Source organism: Athene noctua, chromosome 5 (genome assembly GCF_965140245.1).
Source record: "Athene noctua chromosome 5, bAthNoc1.hap1.1, whole genome shotgun sequence".
Taxonomy (NCBI): Eukaryota; Metazoa; Chordata; class Aves; order Strigiformes; family Strigidae; genus Athene; species Athene noctua.
In genome coordinates this window covers 15166382-15183121 of record NC_134041.1, presented here as the reverse complement: position 1 = coordinate 15183121, position 16740 = coordinate 15166382, and the positions used below count along the sequence as shown (strand labels likewise).

At 36.5% G+C, this 16740-nt stretch overlaps 1 protein-coding gene across 15 annotated transcripts in view; it reads right to left on the bottom strand.

The window, feature by feature from the left end:
• Positions 1–15252, bottom strand: part of ADGRL2 (adhesion G protein-coupled receptor L2) — a 395343-nt gene extending 380091 nt beyond the window's left edge. For 8 of the 15 annotated variants that reach the window (XM_074906457.1, XM_074906459.1, XM_074906463.1 and 5 more), the window contains exon 1: positions 14872–15245. The gene's annotated coding sequence lies outside the window, so the exon portion shown is untranslated. Of the gene's footprint in view, positions 1–14871 lie in introns of all 15 variants that reach the window. The other 7 variants (XM_074906470.1, XM_074906467.1, XM_074906471.1 and 4 more) reach the window with 3 other exon arrangements.
• Positions 15253–16740: the final 1488 nt, after the last annotated feature.

Here is a 16740-nt window from a genome sequence, read left to right as displayed (position 1 = left end):
GAGAAAAGGTAATGTGACTTATGAACCTGCTTTTCAGGACACAGACAAAAGTCTTCAGGATCTCCCTGAATTGGTTGGTACTGTTTTCCATCATGGGAAGCTACTACCCCAGAGCTCTGACAGAGGAAGGAGGTCATGTGAGTTCTTTTCAATCCATTTCAGGCAAAATGAGCTGGGTTAGCTCATATTCACCTTCAACAGTCCATTAAGCTTTCCCAGCTCATTTTGCCTGCAATGCAAAGGAATGTGTACACAAACTCATCCACAAGAAGAGATGGGAGGATGGCAACTTCTGGCAGAGGAAGGCGACAGACCACTGGGGGAAAAGGCAGGAATGCTTTTCCATGAACTCTTAAGTCAAATCAGACAACACTACCTTTTGTGCAAGCAAGCTAAAATCTAGCCCGGTGAGGCTATTTGAGACAATTTTGTAAAGACTGGCACTCAGTGGAGAATCTTTTGCAAATGTCAACAGTTAACTGACTGTTAAACTCTTTTAAACAAGAGTTGGTCATGGAAAAACCTGTTAACTTTAAAACCAAAAAGTGAATGTTTAATTCAAGTCTTATTTGCACTTTAATATATGGATATGAAAGCATGAAATCTACCAGATTTACTGACAGATATCTTTGGAAGTAAATGCCTTTGAAAAAATGTAGATATTTAATTACAATACATTAATTAATGTAAATAAATTACAAAAGCAAGGATTCACTGGAAAATTCAACAAAATCTCTAACTTTCTTTAGAAAAATGCATGGAAATGTCTGAGAACTATGGGTCTATCCACTGGACACTTTCAAAGGCTGAAAGAGAACAGGGAATAAGAAAGACACAGAGAGTGCTCTGGGTAGAGAAAGACAAAGAGCCCTGTACATCCTTGACCACAGCCTAACAAATCAATGGTGTTTGATGGTAAAAGAGAGGCTTCAGAGTCTTTGAACAGAACCATATACAAGCATTTAGTTTCAAAATCAGTTTGAAAAACATTGTGTTATTTCATGAGAATCTTAAAAGTACAGTTTTGTCCAATAGGCAACTAAAGCCTGTATTTAACCTTTAACAGATGTATCATTCCATACCCTCACAGCTCAAGTAAATTAAGTGCTTTAACCTTGGGTTTCAGGGTCTATAAGCCCAATTATGAAAACTCCTCAGGCCCAAATGTAACATTTGGTGTCACACATAGTTCTGCTTCCCCACATAATAGTTAGTGTGTGCAGGACCAGGTCCTTAGCCAGACATAACAGCTAAGAACAATAAACCTAATGGCAGCATGTAAGTGGCACGAATGTTAAGGTATAATATGTACTACAGAAGGATCTTGCACATATCATCTTCTCTTTTCAGCTGAAAATTTAGCTCTTTTAATTTGAGAGAATGAAGTATGGAAAGAGATAAAGAAGACAACATGACACTGGAAGCCTAACTGGTTTAGCTTAAAATGCAGCAGCGCCTACTGCTTTGTTGAAAGAATGTAACCGGCTGGTGACAGCAATCATGACTTGACAGAGGATCAATCACAAGAGTTACAAGTGCTTTGCCCTTTTTCTGATATGTGACAGTTTTGGAAAACAGCATCCTAGATAATCCCTTGTGGAACAACTTTTTGGATTATCTCTAGTGATCCTAGTTTTCCTACACAAACATAAACGCACTTCATATTATTAGCCCCAGTTAGGATAATAGCCTTGGTAACAATGAGATGCAGAATAACTAAGGAGCTTTACTGTGCTTGGCACTTACAAAAGGCACTTTGAACAAACAGAATAAAACAACAAAAAATGTTTAAAGCTACCTGCAGCTGCACTGTGCAACTCTGGTGGGAACAGTTTTACTGACTGTGAGGAGTTCGATTCACTCCTTGCATTTCGTCTGGTTTTAGCCAGTACAACTTTAATGAAATAGTCAGTTTAGTTTCCTTCCAAAATTCACACTTACATTAGTTTAAAATTGGAATATCACAGCAATGAGCCAGACCCCTTTTCTTTGGCCAATGTTCATCCTATAACTACATAAGAAGCTCCTGCATTAGCAGAATCTCCCATGCCCAATGAATAGAAGATGATTTGAAAGATTAGGACACACAAAGTTTTGAGAGGATTTGCCAAGTTTGATACTTGCACCTGTGTAATTGGCAAAGGACAAAGTTTAGCCTTTAATATTATTTTATCCTGGCAGCATTTTAATATATCCTGGTTTGATTTTGCATCAACTCTTAACTCCTTAACAGTTTTAGATATGGTTGTGACTTACCTCTAGGTTCACTGAACAATTTTAGTTAAACATCCAGTGTGATATTTGATTACAGTTAAACTTTTCCAACAGCCAAGAGAAATCCATGAGGAAAATACTAGAGATAGATTTTTTAAGGAGTCTATATGGCTACAAATTCATATAGCTTATTAACATATATTTTAAGGATATTGATTCCAAAGAAGAAATGCACCCACAAAGAGAGACCCAAGATAAAGGCTAATGTGTAAATTGCTTTAAAAACTGTAGTTACTGTAATTACATGGAGCATTTTACAAGCAACTAGGGACTGCTTTGGATAGATGACTGAAATTTAATCAGTATCTGGCACAGATTGCCTTTCTTTCACACCTCACATTTTTGAAGTACTATTCTAGGGAAACCTGCTAGAGTTGTGAGCCTTTATTATCACATTTGATCTCTCTATGCAGTTCCCGAAAGAGTGACTTTCCCAGATCTCACAGAAGATATGGGTCTGGGCCCTTTTTCTCAGGAGCGTATGTCTTTCTTTTCATTTTTGGGCAAACTTCATTCAGTTATCCAGGTTCAGGTTTGTAATGACATGGAATGTTATGTATGAAACGCAGAAAATGTTGGTTTGTTAATGTTGCCATCTGAGACTACAAGATAAAGGAAGCATGCATAGCCCTTTGTACTCAGAGGACGTAAACACTTGTGCTAAACCTTATATTAAATGCAACTTATTTCTTCTACAGGCTTTATTTTGTTATTTTTATTAGCTGTCAAGAAACTGTCAGTTAAGAAAAGGGAGCCCCAAATGATCTATGACTTTTAAAGCAAGAAGGAAACAGAAAATAATTAGATATGGTAAATGTGAAAATTGATCTATCTGAAGAGTATGCAGTTTACAAGCAAGAAATCAATCAGTTTACACCAAACAGATTAAAATCATGTATCATTATTTTTAATGGTTCAAGATGTAAAGGTCTGAAAATCTAAATAGAATTCCTGATGATTACTTTTATTAATATCCTAAGTATTGGAAGATATAATATGGCTGTCTTGACTGTTTACTGTATTATCTGCTTTGTAGAAAAATAGTATCCTTGACTTTTCTGCTTGTTGCTAAAATCCTTGTTACTATGCCTAATATACTCTGTCTCTGGAGTAAATGAAAGCATTTCCTTCTTTTGTACTGTAGTTTCCTTAACATTGGATTCTTAGAAATACTGGGACTACTCTGTGGCATCTGTGTTCTGGAGATCAATTTATAGCTGTTAAAGATCATGAAGAATTGCCCATTAAAACAGTTACTATTTGACAAATAACAACATTTGTGTTTAGCCTGGATATTTATCAAGCAGACAGAGCACTTATTCGTGATGCCTGAATGAAAGTCTGCATGAACAAACTTATTAATCAGTTAGTGCCTGGTTTTAAACCACCTGTCTTATTTAAAAAAAACCCAAACCAAACCAAACCAAACCAAACAAACAAGAAACAAACCCAACCTGTACTTTTACATATATTAATTTTACACTCCTGATTTGACAGCACTGGGAAGTGCCCATGTCAAGGTGTCATAGCCATGGGCCATACCACCAACAAACAGTAAAAGCTTTGATATAAAGAAAAAAAATTATAATTTTTTTTGAGAAATGCTTACATATTGTTTTAATCTAAGACTAGGGATCTGATGGATTATACCTATGCATATTGCACTTATGCATACAAAAACTCAAGCAGATCATGATTGCATTTCCTCAGATATAGCAATTGTGCTGTTACTGAAGTCAATGGGAACACTGGGAACACTGCTACTGGCCTCAGCTTTTCAGAGGTTGGAAACTCTGATTCACAGAACACTTCTATATTTAAAATGTTCTAAACTAAAAATGATCTTTGAACTACTTAATTATTTGTGAGTAAAAACCATTTTTTTTAAGCAAAGTATTTTGACAAAATAAAAAAGTTTCATTTAATTTTGTGCTGTATAAGATTGTGGGATTGAAAACATGTAAACAAAAATAACTTCTATGCAAAGGTTTGTTCTGAAAACACTAGTATGTTACCAGTTTCCCTCCTGGTTTTGTTTCCAAAGAAAACATTGGTTAAATTGACACCATTTTGTGGAATTTATCAGCAGTGCTGGAACTGCATTTTATGAAAGAAGATGGTTTCATCAAAGCTGTTTCAAGCAGCTTAGTTATTGAATCCCCAGGGAAAAAAAGCAAGCTTTACGTAGGACCCAGTTACAAAGAGTCTACTGTTTGCTAGTAATGGATCAGCATAACTAAAATAAAGAGGTAGGGATAAGACAAAAGTTTCTAAGGAAAGCTTTGTGGTTCATCATTCTACTTAATTTCTCTGAGGATTATGTAAGAGTTATTAAACGTTGTGATTTCTGCTCAAATTAAACACAGCATATGACCATTTAATTTCTGTTTACTGTTCAAACTACTACAGTTATAGTATATATTTTAATAGCAAATTATGAACTTGGCCCCTATATTTTATTGTATGTATTCTGCATGCATTATCAACTCTGGTTCTTAAGGTTACGTTGAGTATCCAAGGAACTTAAAAAGGAATGAATAATAGGAATACCATTTTCTTCCACGAATAATTATATCCTGTGTTTACAGAGCATTCATTTTTCAAAGCTATATAAAACTATTAACCAAACAATGAACACAACATCTTTGTGTGCCAAGTTTTACACATAAAGGAAAAGAAAAAAAAAAAAAAAAAAATACAGTGCCTAGCACTTTAGTAGCTTGAAACCCCAGTTATAGGACCAAAGTAATGCAAATAACAATAATGGCACAGGAGAAACCTTTCAAGTTTGAGTGTCTAACTGGCTTGATTTTCATAGGTTTAGACTTCTGAGCACTCATAGCTCCCTTTGAAGTTGATTGAAAATGTGAGTGTCAGCACACATTAAAATCAGACCACTAATTTAGATGCTTAAACATGAATTTTAAATTCACAACTTTAAGTTTGAAAGAATTCACCTAGGTGACTTTTCCAAAGGTACCTTACAAACTAGTGTCAGAATTAGGAGATTCTTGATTTCCAACACCTTGTCTTCAGAGACATCCCAGCACAGACACTATGGGCTAAATGAATCACTTACAAAATGACAGACCTATGCAGCTAAAGTAAGTTGGTGTGGGCAGGGACTACTTCACACTATCATAGTCCAAAGATTTGTATGAGATACTGCAAGTCCCTTCCTCACAGAGCTACCTAGTTGCAAACGCAGCTGATACAACACTGCTTCAGGGAGAGGACTCTGAAGTCTGGTCATTTTACATAAACTCCTTTTCTCACCCACTTACATGTTACCTCCTACCATGTTACAGAGAAAGCCCTCACAAAACTGACTGGAATAGCTATGTTATCATCTACAAAACTCCTGTGGTTTAGCTTTCTTTACACTTAGACACTGTCCAGTGTCCTAAGGTCACTTTCTCAGCTTCAGTGGAGCATGAAGAGTTTTTCTTTCTATGTACATAGGACCCAATTCTGGTTGTTACTGTGCAGGTACTACTGAGAGAAGAGAGACTATGAGGAGCATCTTTTTCATCAGCTGACAGTCACAGGAGATGGCCACAGTATAGAAAGGGTGTTCCTTGATCTGCATGACTTCCTAGATTTGATGAGGTGGCCAAAGTTTCCTTTTATGTTACATCTGCAGTAAGACTCTAGAAGTAATGACTTGGACACACGATGACTCCTTAAAATTGAAATAAGGGTTAGAGCTGGTGAATTCTGTCTAGCAACAACTCTCTATGTAGATTTGTCTCAGGATATGTCTTAGTAAGTACTACCACTCACTAGAAGACAGTGTATTGTGAATTGCCAGACACTGAGAACCCAACATAAATGTGCATATTTCAAGGTATTTTAATTTGGGTTAGTAGTTCTAGCTTGGTCCTGTGGTCTGAATGCCCACAGCTGGTCAGATCCCATCAGAAGCACTCCTGAAACACATCCTCTAGGTTAGTGATACCTAGTGACAGAAGGAACAGGGATGGTTTTGGATGCGAGCCAAAGCTCAGTAATTTGGGAGGACAAGGAGATTTGCCTCAAGAGTGCACTCCTAATTTATGTGCACCCTCATGAAGGTACACCCTCCATGCACTCACATGCTGGTTCTGTAGCTTGGTACTTTGAAGGCCAACATACCTCAGGTGTTTGCCTACAGCGAGGCTCTGTAAGGTGGTTACCAGTCAAACAACTCAGCCCTATAAACCTATGAAACAGGAGAGGCAGAAGCTGGGAGTTACAGTAAGCTAAGCCTGGTTATTATAAAAAAGTTGTCTGATCCTTTTAACGATTGGGAACAGATACTACAATCACCTTGCTAATGCCCCATCTGAAAGTCCTGCTCATGCCCAACTGAAAAGAATGAAATAATAGCCTAATGATATAGCTGTATTAAAACTGCATAAAATCCAAACAATATTGTACATAAGGAAAGTTTACTATGGTTCAGTGTGTTTCCTTTCCATTTTATTTTGGGAGAGAATGAGGCATATGAACATCAGAAAAGAGTCAGCTTAAATTGTGATGCTTGCAGCTTTAATTATGAGCAACCCCAAGTCTCTGTTTACAGAAGAGAGATTACCTACATGTTATTTGAAAACCATTTGGTGTAAGTTTATAGTGGTAACAGGCAAGTCTAATTTTCTTTCATACTTAGGATTTAATAGGTACAGAATGCTGCCCAAGGGAAAAAAAAAATGAACAAGTAGTAACTTGATATTTATTCTACACAGACGTGAAGAAAACTCAAAGAAATACACAATGTCTGAAACATTGACATGTATAACTACTTTAATTGTAATGTTGCTTTTCTAATAGAAATTTTTGCTATGGCACAGGTTGAAATAGTTGCAACACTTTCCAGGCAAAAAACCCCACCCCAAAACCAACCCCCAAACCCAAAAAACCACCACAAAAAAATCAGTTTGGAAAAGCTTATGGTGTAATCATAAAAATTGCTCCAAGTATGTACAGTCTGAAGTTGAAAATATGGTATTAACATTTTGTATAAATGATGCTGTCTTTTCTAGGCCAGATTATTTTGTAAATATAGATTCCTTTCACTTCTGATATTTCTCATCTATCCTGGAGAATATTACTGTAGAATAAAATGGCCCTGTCATTTTGTCTGCAGTAAGTGACTAGGAATCTGGGGGAATGAACAGGGCAGTGGTGGGAATCCTAAAACTTCATTAGGCCTCCTGGTAAATCTATGTGCAGAAATAGAAACACTCCTGCAATATAAGCATCGTTACTATTTTTCCTTTTTTGCAGATGGAAGTGAGGCATAGGCAATGTAGGTGATTTTCCCAAGAACATGAGGAAAGTTTGAGGCAGAACCAATATGTGGAGTGCAACTTCATCCTTGCTTAGTTCACGCTCACTTGCATCTGGATCTTCTCCTGACACTAGACCCTGAATGCCTGACTCATCATGGGTTCTTTAATATGCTTAAACTAAAGCCTATATGAAACATATGGGCCATTATTTTAAATTAACCTACCTATTTTTACAGTGGATAACACTCATTTCATTGATATTTATATTCATAGCAAATGTATTTGGTGCCTTAGTTCCTTTTTTGAACACAAGAACTGTCATTTGTGTTGCATTTTAAGCCAAATTAAATTATAAAAATACTCAGTTGTGTAACTATCAACACCATGGTATTTTTTCTTATTACAGAGACAAACAAGGAGTACACTGGAAAAAAAATTGTGACTCTCATTTCTGATCCTAATGAAGCAAGTAACCCATTATACCAAGGTTAATTTGTTGACTCATGATTTCCACTTATCCAATGATATACTGAATCATATGAACAAACCTCTACATCTAATCAGGTTTTTTTATTGAATCCTGACCTTTTATACACCTTCTTCTTGATTATGAATGACAGTGACCTTTATCTAATTTAAAACACACATACTGATGCAAAAATATGCAAAGTACACATGTAAATTCTGAATTAAGATGAAGATGTGCATAATCTTCCAGGGAGAAATTGCTTTAGAGAGAGATGTTTATATTAGGGCCAATTGAGGGTATGTGGGGAGAAAAAGTGAATTAGCCAGAACTCAGATGGGTTTAGATGAACAGCTGCAGAGATACTGAAGTCTGTTTAGATTTTGTCAGCTTCTATTTAGAATCCTGAAATGTCAATATAAATATCAATTTTTATTATGCTATTCAGCATTTTACAACATTCATGAAATGATCAAAATGCAATAAAGTCAGACAAAATACCTCTTCACCTAAGATTTGGCAAACTGCACCTCAGTATTGCATTTATGTTTCACTCAAAATACATAACATTCATTTTCTACAACACAAAAGCTGGGTCAAATTCACATTATAAAAGCTGGCTGGTTCACTTTGCCATTTATCTCATTAAAGGGGGAATGGTATGAGCATCATCTGGAGATGGTCTTTTTATTTCAGGATATAATTAGGAACTGCTGTAAATGCTGAAATATAAATAAACAAATATAAGACGAGCGACTTCCAGGGAAAAAGAACTCCCTAACATTCCTTTTGCTTTTTTTTGTTCATCACTAATGGGTCTGCATTGAAATTACTAAAGATGAACCCAGCCATGGGCACAGTCTGAACTGCTGTGTAATCCTATAATCCATTCTCTCTTTTCACAAGTCATTCCTTCCTCTGAATTGCTGTGAACCTAAATTGTAGATCAGCGGCTTTGCTCTAGCCTCTCTCTTAAAAAAAAAAAAAAAAAGAAAAAAAAGAAAAAATAAAAAATATACATATACACACAGAAAATTTGCAAAACTTGGTGTAAAGACTGTCAAAGCAAAAAATATAACAAACACATTCCTCTGAGAGACTCCATCCAAACAGTACCTGGCATTAGCATGTACTTTCATGATTAACAACAGGGGGTTGTCAGACTGCTATTTCTGAAATAAACAGATTTATCCTGACAGATAATCAGCAGTTTGCACTACTTAATACATATTATCATCTGCCACTGACATCATTACATTAAAAGCACACTTAGTATAATCTTTTGTAGGAAATTAAACACGTCTTATGATATACTTTTGGTGGATTTTTTGAGGGGATAGAAGGAAGCCCGCAGAAGAGACTGGAACATTAGAGAAAAGTTACATGCCAAACAAGACAGGGAAGATCCTCAGAAATGCCATGCTGTATTTAGTTTTTCACAATCTATGAATGTAATTTCTAAATAAATTAAAACCAAATGTTCTGGCTGTTAACCATGTCATACTTTTAAGCAGCCCTTTATCATGTCCTTGCTTGTCCCTCATATTATCCCAATGCTCTTCTGCATCTGTCTGTCCTGCCTGCTCCACATAATAACTAGTCAGATAACACATATTTGTGGAACACTTTTGATATGCATAATTTTCTGGCAAGGTCAACATTTATCTTCTTTAACTTTCAGGCATTTCTCTCTGTGGGCCATCCCTTCCTCCCCTGAAAAAAGACACCAGGTTACAGATAACTTGCTGGACAGGAAGGGCAGAAGCTATTGAAATTATAGAAAAGTTTGATGCAGACCAGTTCCATGACCTGCTGGAAATGTGGAACAAGGTCACTTATACACATAGGGTCCCTGTGGATCCCCCCTTCTGAGCCGCCTGCTCATTCAGCTGGCTGTTTCTCTAGTGATCAAGTTTGGACCCAACACGGACAATGAAGTTTTAGTAAGAAAATCTTAATCTATCTCCCTTATATCCTCCACGTAAACCATTCTTGCCTCAGTTGTAAAGGTGATGGGAATTATATATCCTCAGGTTCACTGGAGCAAATTCTGAAATTTCTTTCTGGTTTTAAATTTTAGGTTGTCAATTAACATTATATTATTACTGTTCTATGAACTCTTCTAACTCAGCTAGTGCAAAGACTGGGTAACAGAAATTGCATGGGGGCTGTTACTCGACTAACAAGTATTTCAACCTCTTCCTCAGAGTCACAGACTATTCTGTAGGGGCAAGAATGATATCAAAGTCCTGGCTCTAGTGGCCTGTTGTGACGAGCTTTATTTCTCCAGAGACAGAACCAGCATCCCTCTTTCAGTCCTTTGTCTCGTGTGGGATGCATTTCATCTCTTCTGCCTTCTTCCTTCCTAACTTGGTGGAAAGAAAAGTAAGAAATAGTGGCTAGTTGCTGAGGGATTTTTATCTATTCATACTCATGCATTTTCACATAACACTCCCCCTAAAGTTAAAAAAAACCCACCCCCCCTCAACCAAACTGGCAGAATTAAAACAGTGGGAGGGATGAAGTCCCTTACATGATAATTGTAACCTTTAAATAAAGAAGTGGCAACATCACACAGACTTTAAATACATCTTACTTCCTATGTACTCTTTGTCTCTTATAAAACCTAACCTTTGAGAAATATGTAGGTATTGGTTAAGCATCTCTTACCCTTCTTTTCCCTTTATTCTTCTCCCTACCATTTCAGTTACAGTTGTTAAAAATAATGCAGAATTTTGCCACAGATCTTTTGCCTCAGGTACACCGGACAAAGCCTCAGCATCTAATACTCTGATATGGACTGGAAAAATAAATGCTAATCTAACCATGTGATTTCAGTGGTTTATTTTATTTCTATTTTTAATAGTGTTGAATTTCTACTAATCCACATTCTGCATATGTCTTGTACTCAGTGATGTTTGAGGTTGCTGAGATTTTCATTTGCATTAGATATTTTGTGTCCAAAGGTCAAATGAGCATTGCTTTTGAGTCAGATGCCTACTGGCTGCATTTCTAATAGTTAATCTTTTCACACTGAGAGAAAGGAAAAAGTGAGAGACAGTTCAAGCTATCCCAAATAAACAGACAGAAGTAAAGCAACTATTACTTTTCCTGTGTGGACTGCTCTTGCTCATTTCTCCTCAAAAGATAACACTCTCTGACATAACGTCAGATAACCATGTTCCATGTTTCACAGACTTGCCATTTAAAGATTCATTTCCACTCCACTTATTTTCTTTTTATCTGCCCCTCTTCTGGTGCATTTCATCTGTGAAAATTTTAGTGTAGACTCCCCAGAAGAGGTAACAGGGAGAGAGGGATGCAAAAGGGTCCAACTTGACTTAAAACAACTCTAGAAATTATAAAGAGAGTATGATGGGACAGAAAAATGAAATGTTCTCATGAGAACAGTTGTTTGCATAAAATTCTCAACTGTTACTAAAGCATCGGTGCAGTTCCTGGGGAAGATGGATATATAAAGCCTTAGGTTAATTTCAGTCATTACCAAGCATTTTACATTTGCTGAAGAATTCCAAACATATAAAAGGATGTCAATCTAAACCTTTAGACATAAATAAATAAATAAATAGCAACTTCAAAGGCTGTCAGTAGACAAGTTACGGATCCAATTCAGCTTTTAACCCCTAGAGGTATAAGCACGCTTTATCTGCAAAAGAAATGCAAGGTCTGTATTCTGCAACATTACATTTTAATAATCTACTCTACAGTACAAGACTATGATAAAAATTATATAATTGTGTATGTAAGTTGATAAGAAGCTGTGAGGAATGTATTGTTTCTATGCAATGATAGAAAATACTAACAAATAATTAACCAAGGGCTTTGTTGACAATTATATTTCCCATTTATAACTACTTTTTCTCAAAGACTCTACCACTTACTTATTAGGATTCCCAAATTTTGTTCCTTCTCTAGAATATTCTTAATGTATAGTTCAGCAAATGTACCTGCTTAGAGCTGAAAGCAACTAAGGACTTTAAGAAGTCGAATGGAACTTATTAACAACCCCTATCGCATCCATTTAAGATGATAATTTGTATTTTTAAGTGTCTTCTGTAAAACCAGCAGAATAGAACCTGATGGGAGTAAGAGCCCTGCATTATATACAGCTACAAGGTTTACTGCATCCTATAGATTCTGCTGCAAGGCACACTACAGCAGAGTATCAGGTAACTTATCTCAAATAGATGTTTGACTGAGTTACTATAGCAATGGCAAGTTTGCAGAGGCAGAGAAAGAAACCACACCAATAGAAAAAAGGCACTGGTTGTAGAAGGTCACTAACAGTCTTGTTTAGAAAACTGTGTAGTCTACACTAGCCTGAAATCCAACACAAAGGTTCACTCCATTGAGAGTTTACTGAAAATACATTCAGAGGCCTCAATAATATAAATGACTGACTTCTTCTCATTTATTTCAGTGTATCAAGTAATTAAACCGAGTTATGTCAGGTAAATCTGGTGAACCTACAAGAAGAATTGAGTACATAATTTGGAAGTAACTGTATGAAATGCTGATGATGACTCACTAAGGAACACTTTTGTCCCTGTAAGACATTGGTCATTCGGTAAAAGGTGGAAAGGAAGCAGGAAATAACTGTCTGCTGCAACAATATTTTAATCCACTTACAAAAAACCTTCCTTGGAAAGGCTTTTTTCTATCTTTTTCATATCTCCAGTGGTGAGTCATCTAATCTCATCTCTGTATATTACTAAACTCCACAGGGATCACCTTTACTTCCCAACTTTATCCTGGCCAGAGATTCAGTCAGACAAAAGATCCTTAATGTCTTTCCTTAAGTTCAGCTCTCCTCTCTAAAATCCATTCCCCTCCTCTTTCAGAGAATGAAAGAAGTCTTTTTTAGAAATGCTTCTTTTTTCCCTTCTTTTTTTCTTTTCTTTCTTCGGGGGGGTGGGGTGTGTGTGGGGGGGTGGCAGGATGCCTGTAGCAAATCTCTCTTTTCTACAAATCAAAATTGTTTTGTGTGAAGGAAGTTGCTGGGAAGAATATATTTTTATTTTTCCCTGTCTAAAATGGATTCTAAACTTTTACTTTTAAAATCATAGATCAAAAATACATGATTGTTCTCCCTAAGTAACATTAATTTACTCAAAAAACTCTGCACTTGAAACAGTTAATAAAAATTCTAATTACAGGATAAGAAAGAAAGGTCAGACTCCACTTACATCATTGTGAAGGGCTTTTATTACACACTGCTATAAAACATATTTCTTTTTTCAGTTGCCATCCTCACAGGGTAACCTGCATACCAATAGGATCTCCAAAATGCCATGAAGCAAAAGATATTTATCTGCTAAATTCTACGTACAGTAACCTAACAAATGCCAGAGAAAGAAAGATTGCCCTCTGCACAGTAATACTTGTGTAGATGTCTTCTTTATGCTAACAATGACAAGGCTCTCTAGGTTTGTACTGTACTCCAAAATCAGAATGCATTTTTTTCAAAAAGCAGACTGTATATCAAAGAGAAAAGATGCACATTTTAGGCACCGAAATACTTAATATAGTGAGCAAGCCCTCTTTCCTGAAGCATGCTAACTAAAAATACCTAATCCAAAAAGGTGAAATGGAAAATGTATGCCTCAAGTGTTCTTGAAGAAATTAGACAGGATATGTTTGGGAATAACTATGCTTCTCTCTCTATCCTGGCTGGTCAACTAAATTTTCACTTTAAACTCTGTCTAAAGCTTCACAGAACTGTTGTTTGATTAACTTGGGTGTGTTAGATAGTAAGTCTATACAAAAGTGATGTGGCTCCAAATCTAATAATTGTAATTTCTTAATTCCAGTTGTGCAAGACAACTAACAAGAACTCTACTGTGGGACAAGTGTAACAGAATAATTCTATTTTTTTCAATACATTACTCTTCAAATCCATTATTTGTGATTTAACACATCCAAAGTTGTTTTTATAGTTATTTTAATCATTTGTATCCCTAAATTCTGACAAATTCAAAGAGATATACATAAATAAATCCAAAATTTACTGTCTGCATTCATAAAACCAATGTGTGCTGTCAGATGCATTAGTTCAATGTTTCATGTGATGTATGCTCAAAGTTAGAATGTAACTAATGAAGTAGTGCCTGACTTTTCTTAAGGAGTTTTGTAAGAATCATATTCAAATAGTTGTTTCTGAGTTGCACTTTGTTTGCAGAGCAAGCACTGCCTGTCCAACCTTTCTGAACAATAGATACAACAGAGAACTGCTAGGGTTCCATTTCACCACTTCTGCTGGCAATTCTATTAACTGTATGTTTATCTTGTGGTCTAAATTTATAACAAGCCCATTTGCAGTGAGGCCTGGAGTTTCCTTGTTTACAACACTGAAAAGAAAAGGTAACCTTTTTATTTTTGTTTAAAACCTTTCAACAGTTTGTTCTACTCCAAAAGATAGCAGGTTTCAGGCCAGAAAGCTCTCTTGATACTATTTTCCTTTGGGGGGTACAGACCACTGTATTAACTTACATAGACATTAGAAAACATTTTAAAAAGGAAATACAAACTTCTCTGAAGATTACATTTGTAGACTAGAAAGCTGCTGTGCTAAGATCCTACCTGCCACTATCAAAAGGAAAACTGGGGGGGGAGGGGGGGGGGCGCGGCAGTGTGGCAGCTACAGAGCTGGCTAAAATAAACAGTTAAAACAGCCGTTTAAACAGTTGCACCTATACACACAAGTAACAAAAGCATCAGGCACCTGGCGCAATTCTATTAGGACCTAATTCTGACAACAATATGCATCATTATAGTGGGATCTGATAATGAGCAAACACTGGAGGCATTACATGTCTTTAGAAGAATCAGACTTCCTACCTTGGTAAGACTGATAGAAGGTAAGTCCCCCTTTAAAGAAAGTTGTAAGTAAAACCAGGCAGCAGTTGCAGTAAATTGAGTCCTTTCAGTCACTGTATACATGCAGCAGTTCTGCAATAAGGGAAAAATATAATGGGAGGAGCAGCTGTGAACGAGTGACCTCCTGAAGCTGAGTTCTCTTTGTGAATCAAGCACTGGGAGCCAGTGCCTCTGATTTGCATGGATTATCTCCACTTGAATAGATACATTTAAATTAACTGGCACAGGGGCACAGGGATTAAAAAAAAAAAAAGAAAAGAAAAGAAAAAAAAAGAAAAAAAGGAAGAGTGAGTGAGTGAAGGAGAGAGGGGAGCGGAGGAGAGCGAGGAAGGAGAGAGGAGATCGGGGCGCTTGGCTGGATACACTGGTTCAGGCAGAGCTGTGTCTCAGAAGAGCTACAGCTCCCTCTTCATGTCACAGTTGTAAGATGAGGAAAGCTGTCATTATGGCCGAGTTTGAAACAGATTTCTCCCCCCCCTGCCCCCCCTGCTCCCCCAGCTTCTGATGGTCCATTTGATCAGATTTCTATAAACACTTAATAACTCAGTCTGTCATGCAGTAGGGTTTTATACTGCAAGCCTCAAATGATTATAAATCTGGTAAACTCTGCTAAATGATTTTGAACACGGAAATATTTTGAGCAGAGTAACTTGTACAAATGGGGATGGGGTATTTCCAAGTGTGCCTTGACAGATTTATTATTTGTGAGTGTGCAGGTGTCTTTAAAATAACTAAGGGAAGGCAGCATTCAAAGCACTTCTGTGCAGGAGGATCATGAACAGGATGATGGTGTGTGCTCCAGCCAGTATTTTCAACTTTATCTAAAATCTATCAAGACAAAAGAGAGACAAAACATTTGCATTCAACCACTTCAGAATTTCTCCTTTATTACCATAAATACCACAAACATTACCTGTTGCACATTTTTGATTTGATTTAAATGCAGTACTTAAGCTGATTAGAGAAATATGAGAGTATGTTCAACCCTCTTGAACCTGCATCCAATCCAAGAGGAACCTGAACTAAACTTCTTTTTTTTTGTTGTTTTATTTAGAGTACTTCAAATAAGTTATTTTTACACCATGGCATAGAATTTTGTGAACCTCTACATGTATTCATTCTGCTCAGAAATTAGACCAAAAATTATGGGAAGAAAGGAAAATGGCTGATCACATGTCCTTTCACCACTGGCTGGAAACATGAATGGATGAAATCAACATTCTTAGACAATTATTTTTTGGTGAGATTTGGTGGGACAAAATGTCCTATATTAGCAGTTAAAATAGTTGAACTTCGTCTTGTAAGAAGCATGTTTTACTGTAAATAGTGCTTCTTTAGAGAGGGCTGAATTCTGACTCCAGATCATCTGCACATCAAGCTGAGTGGAACATGAGTCTGTTCCTGTTTCTGATCCACATTTCTGGGGTAAAGCCCTAAGAGTTCTCTTTCTAGGATCTCAGCATTTACTTGTAACACAGATTCCAGAATAATGCCTCTATCTGAACAGAATATATGGTAAGTACTATACTTAATCCAGACATGAAAAAGTGCTTCTTGGAAATAATCACATTTACAGTAAAATTTGCTGCAGATAAATGATCACATAGATATTGGACAAAGTAGAGGAGAATATATTTGGATTTTCTAATAAATGCTATGTGACACAGTTATTGGTGTCTGCCTGAGCCCCATAAAGTGCTTCCTCTGAGAAATGTTCTTGGTTCACTGGAGAAGGTTTGGGAGTTTGATTGTTTTATTAAGAGAAGGAGATGATCCTTCAACTAGACGCTATATCTGAATATTTGCCCAGATAATATTTAACCTAACTGA